The 5,501-nt window shown below is 38.2% G+C and overlaps 1 non-coding gene across 1 annotated transcript; it reads right to left on the bottom strand.

Moving 5' to 3' along the window:
- Positions 1-3,842: 3,842 nt before the first annotated feature.
- On the bottom strand, positions 3,843-3,949 carry LOC121213162 (small nucleolar RNA R71). The gene has a single exon (XR_005908532.1). It is a non-coding gene; the product is annotated as a small nucleolar RNA R71 (small nucleolar RNA).
- Between the last annotated feature and the right edge of the window lie 1,552 nt (positions 3,950-5,501).

Raw genomic sequence — 5,501 nt, 5'->3', positions numbered from 1 at the left:
TGCACATATGTTAGTTGATCATTTGGTTATATTGAACACATGGTTAGATATGCTTATAAATAGTCATCTGAGATGCCTAAGGGTGTATTGGTTGTATGTGAATATATCATATGCTTAAGGCTTGATTATGCTTGTTTTGGGTTCCTTATTATGGCTTGTTGTTATGCACAATGTTAGGTGTAGATTTATGTCTATTTGAGTGAGAAAAGTGGCTTGTGAAATGGCCTATTTTTGTCCACATGTACAGAGATATGGGCGTGTGTCTCAGCCGTGTGTAACACACAACCAAGTGACACGACCATGTGTCCCATATAGCTTTCAAAGGGTTGCAAGTCAGGTTGTTACACGGCCTAGCACATGGCTTGGCACACGGGCATATAAGGTTACTTCGAAGGGTACACGGCCTAGCAGACAGTTGTGTGTCCGTATTTTAAATGCCCACATAGCCTATGATAGGGGCATGTCTCTTGGTTGTGTGACCCCTGCAGCTTTGAAATTTTTCAATGTTTTCATAAAAATTCTCTGAGTTTCTGATTTAGTTTCAACTTGTTTCTAATGCGTATTTTGGGCTTCGAGGGCTCGCATAAGGGACAATATGTATATTTTTACTTGGTTTTAATGTGTTCATTGATATGTTATGAAATGTTTGAAATTCTGTTCGTTTGTACTGTCAACTTTGTTGATACTCCAAAACCCTATTCCGGTGATGGATACTGGTTAAGGTGTTACATTTATTGGTATTAGAGTTACGGTTTAGTCGATTCTCGGACTGAACGTAGCATGTACAAGTCTAGCTATACATGCCATTATATACCCTGTGATAGTGTGATATCTCTTGGCCATTTTAAACATGTTTTCTTATAGCAATGACATCCAACTGAGCTAACTCCGGTGAAGTAGAGAGCAGCACTCAAGCCTCAGTTCATGGAGTTACATCGAGTAGTACAAGGTTCGTATCTGAGGGTTGAAGAGGAGAGGCTAAAGAAGCCTTCTTCCAGATGATGAATGAATGGGAGCCGGATAGCTCAACAACCTCCACCCCCTTTTGCTCCTCAACCAGTTCCCATTATTCCTCAAGGTTTGGAACCAACCCCAATTAGTAAGTATAGGGCTGAAGAATTTCGAGCTATTGCTGAAGATGATCCCAAAATAGCTAAATTCTAGTTAGAGAATACATTCAGGGTTTTTGATGAGTTATCCTGTTCCCCGACTGAGTACGTTAAATATGCGGTATCGTTATTGAAAGATTCAGCTTTCCAATGGTGGAACACGTTCATTTCTGTTGTGCCAAGAGAGTGGATCACCTGGGAATTTTTCCAAACTGAGTTCCAAAGGAAATATATTAGTCAAAGGTTTTTGGATCAGAAATGTAAAGAATTTCTAGAGCTTAAATGGGGCCATGTGACTGTGTCAGAGTATGAGCAAGAATTTGTTAGACCGAGCAAATATGCCCGGGAGTGTATTCTGATTGAGACTGCGATGTGCAAAAGATTTGAAGAAGGGTTAAACGAAGACATAAAGCTTCTAGTTGGAATTCTAGAACTGAAAGAGTTCATTGTACTGGTTGACCGGGCATAAAAGGCCGAAGAACAGAGTAAAGAGAAAAGATGTGCTAATTTTGAAACTAGAGACTCGATAAAGAGATCGTCTAGGAAGTCATATCAGTTAGTATCAAAGAAATAAAAAGAATATCACAACCGTTTTACAACTTCTGTGGGTCATTCTAGTAGAGACAGGTACCCGATGCTTGATAAACCGTAATTTATAGATATTTTTATCCTATGCTTAGAACATTTATGGATGATTTCTCCTTAGATTTGGTGATTTCGATGCTCCTACTCCTTTAATTTCATGTTTTATACTTAGTTGAGTATAGGATAGTAAAAGGAGCGAGAAACGGGCCAAAAATAGAGAAAATGGGCCAACATGGGAAATCAACACTACCTAGACGTCCTCACACGGGTAGGCCACATGGCCGTGTCCATTTGGCAGAATCAAAACACGACTCGCACTGGTAGACCACACGCCCGTGCCTATTTAATAGCCCTAACCACAGTCTGAAGCAATCGCACACGCGTGTGTCACATGGGTGTGTCCCTGTTGAGCCCAAGTATAGTCCTATTCGGAAAAGGGCACTTTTGAGGCTTTTAGGCATTCTAAAGCCTATTTAAACACCTAAGGGGGGAATGGGGGGACACGGAGTAGGAGGCAATGAATTACTCAAGGAAAGCCAATTGATCTATCTCAGAAGTCGGATTCATCGTCGAGACTGAAGATCTCCCTTTAATTTCCTTCGGGAGTTTTGGGTTTTCTTTATGTTTTGTTATCTTTATTCTTTTGAGATGTTTTCTTTCATAATTATGAAGTAAACCCCCTAAATACCTGGGGAATAAAACCTAAGATGGATCTTGTTATTATTATCAGAATTGTATGATAAATATTTGACTTGTTCTTAATTATGTGTTCTTAATTCTTGTTTTAATTTTCCAGGATGTTGATTCAAGTTAATGCGCTTATTCAGAGGAGCAAAAGTCCCTGTCTAAGAGTACATTTTTCGTAATTAAGCGGAAATGATTGTACGCCTAGAGATAGGGTGACAAGATTTTACCGGATTAGGGTGAAACCTAATAAGGGAGTCCATAGAATGAGTTAATGCAACACTAGGGTGTTAATTAGAAAGAGATTTCAATTAATCAACCTAGGGTTAGACATTATTAGTCTAGAGAGAGATAATAATATAACTTAGGGATTTCTACAGATCAAGTCAAATGAATAAATCGTCTAATTCAGAGTTAAATAACAAATGAAGTCTAGGTGGATTTTTCCTTGGGTATTGTCTTAATCAATCGAGTTTTCCCAAAAGCTTTTCCCCAATTTTCTCTCTGTCCACCCTTAGCTTAGTTAATTAGTTTAGATAAACACATCCCTTAATTTCTAGGTTAGATAATAAAAAGAAAGTAATTACTAGTACTCTTGGTTCCTTTGGGTTCGACAATCCGATCTTGCTAAAGCTATACTACTATTCGATAGGTACACTTGCCTTCATCGTGATAATAGTTAGTTTCAAGAACGATTAATTATAAATTTTTAAAACCTGTTGTGAATATCACGTACCAAGTTTTTGGCGCTGTTGCCGGGAGCTAAGATTTTAGGAACACTCGATTTTTATTACTTTAGCCATTTTACTTTATTTGCAATTTAATTTTTTATTTTATTTTCTAATTTTCTCTTTTATTCTCTTCTAGCAAGTTTTTTATAGTGTATGACTAGAAGAAACCCATCGGAACCATTACTTTTTGATAGTGAGATCGATCGCATAGCTCGTAGAAACCGAAGAGAAATAAGGTGAAACTTAAGATACACAGAGGAAGAGCAAGAGGACGATATTCAAACCACAACTGAGGAGATGGCTGAAAATAAGGAAAATCCGCTACCTCCTGCGATTGCCGCTGATCGAGTAAATCAGAATCATGCTCCACGCACTATGTATGATTATGCTAAACCAAATTTAACAGGAACTGAGTCAAGTATAGTTAGGCCTGCTATTGTTGCAAATAATTTTGAACTGAAACCTAACACGATTCAAATGATACAGCAATTTGTTCAGTTTGATGGTTTGCAGGATGAGGATCTAAACAATCACTTGGCAAATTTTCTGGAGTTTTGCGACACATTTAAAATCAATGGGGTTTCTGACGATGCCATATGCCTTCGGTTATTTCCCTTTTCATTGAGGAACAAATCTAAACATGTTGAACTCGTTACCACGAGGTTCAATCACAACTTGGGAACAAATGACCGAAAAGTTTTTACTAAAATATTTTCCGCCAGCTAAAACGGCTAAATTAAGGAATGATATCTCTTCTTTTGTGTAGATGGATCTAGAAACACTCTACGATGCATGGGAAAGATACAAGGATCTGTTGAGAAGGTGCCCTCACCATGGTCTACCACTCTGGCTACAGGTTCAAACTTTTCACAGTGGCCTGAATCCTTCAACTAGACAGATGGTTGATGCAGTCGCTGGTGGGACTATCAATAATAAGACACATGAGGATGCTATTGAATTTATAGAAGAGATGTCACTGAATAATTATCAGTGGGAAGTCATGACGATAAAGTCAACGAAAGCAGCCGACATTTTTAACGTTGATTCGGTCACCATGCTCTCTAATCAGGTAGAACTTTTGAATAGAAAAATTGACAGCTTCCTTGGTTCTTCACAGGTTCACCCAGTAATGCAATGCATGCAAGTGAAGGAGGAACGAGCAATTCAGAGTACCCACCTCCTGTCCATAACATGGAAAACGAGCAATTAAATTATATGGGTAATAATCCTCGACCTCAAAATAATCCCTATAGCAACACTTACAATGTAGGATGGAGGAACCACCTAAAATTCTCATGGGGAGGCCAAGGGAATCAGAGACCTCCACCACCTCCAAGCTTCCAACAACCACCTTACCAACAAGAGAAAAAGCCAAACCTTGAGGAGATGCTAATAAAATTCATCTCGGTGTTAGAAACTCATTTTCAGAATATCGGGACAGCATTTAAGAATCAACAAGCATCGATCCAAGGGCTCGAAACTCAGATAGGCCAGCTTGCTATATTGATATCTGAACGACCACAAGGTAGCCTACCAAGTGACACTAAATCTAACCCAAGAGAGCAGCTCAATGCGATTACCATTCAAGATGAGGAAGGGTTAGTTGCACCTGAACTAGAACCGGGGTAAGAAACTGTGGTAAGTAAAGGTAAAGGTAAGGTGGACCACAATGACCAAAAATAGGTAAGTAAAGAGTATAAACCACGTGTACCTACCCTAATGTGATAAGGAAAGACTGTACAGAGGAACAATTTGGTAAATTCCTTAAATTATTAAAGAAATTACACATCAACTTACCATTTATTGAAGCTCTTTCGCAGATGCCAAACGCAGTCAAATTCTTAAAGGAGCTTTTAGCAAATAAACGGAAGTTAGATGAAGCATCGCATATGGAGTTAAATGCAGTTTGCTCAGCCATTCTACAGAATAAGCTAGCCAACAAATTGAAAGATCCTTGGAGTTTTACGATTCCTTGTTTAATTGGTAGCTTAAATGTTAAAAATGCTTTGGCTGATTTAAGGGCTAGTATCAATGTCATGCCTTACAAAATGTTTAAGCAACTAGGTCTTAGGAAACCCAAACAAACTAGGATGAGCATTCAATTAGCAGATAAAACAATCAAACTTCCTAGGGGTATTATTAAAGATGTACTCATTAAAATTGAAAAATTTATATTCCTAGTTGATTTCATTGTTCTAGACATAGAGGAGGATAGTAACGTGCCTTTAATTTTAAGGAGGCCTTTTTTAGTAACTGCTAGAACGATAATTGATGTTGGTACAGGTGAACTCACACTTTGTGTGGGTGATGAAATAATCACTCTTCAAGCTCGTAATTTGAATAACACCTCAAAAATCGAGGGTGATTGCATAAATTATATTACTAGTACTGA

This window comes from Gossypium hirsutum, chromosome A13 (genome assembly GCF_007990345.1).
Source record: "Gossypium hirsutum isolate 1008001.06 chromosome A13, Gossypium_hirsutum_v2.1, whole genome shotgun sequence".
NCBI classification, from domain to species: domain Eukaryota; kingdom Viridiplantae; phylum Streptophyta; class Magnoliopsida; order Malvales; family Malvaceae; genus Gossypium; species Gossypium hirsutum.
Note: the sequence above shows the minus strand (reverse complement) of the source record. Positions and strands in the feature narration are given on the sequence as shown.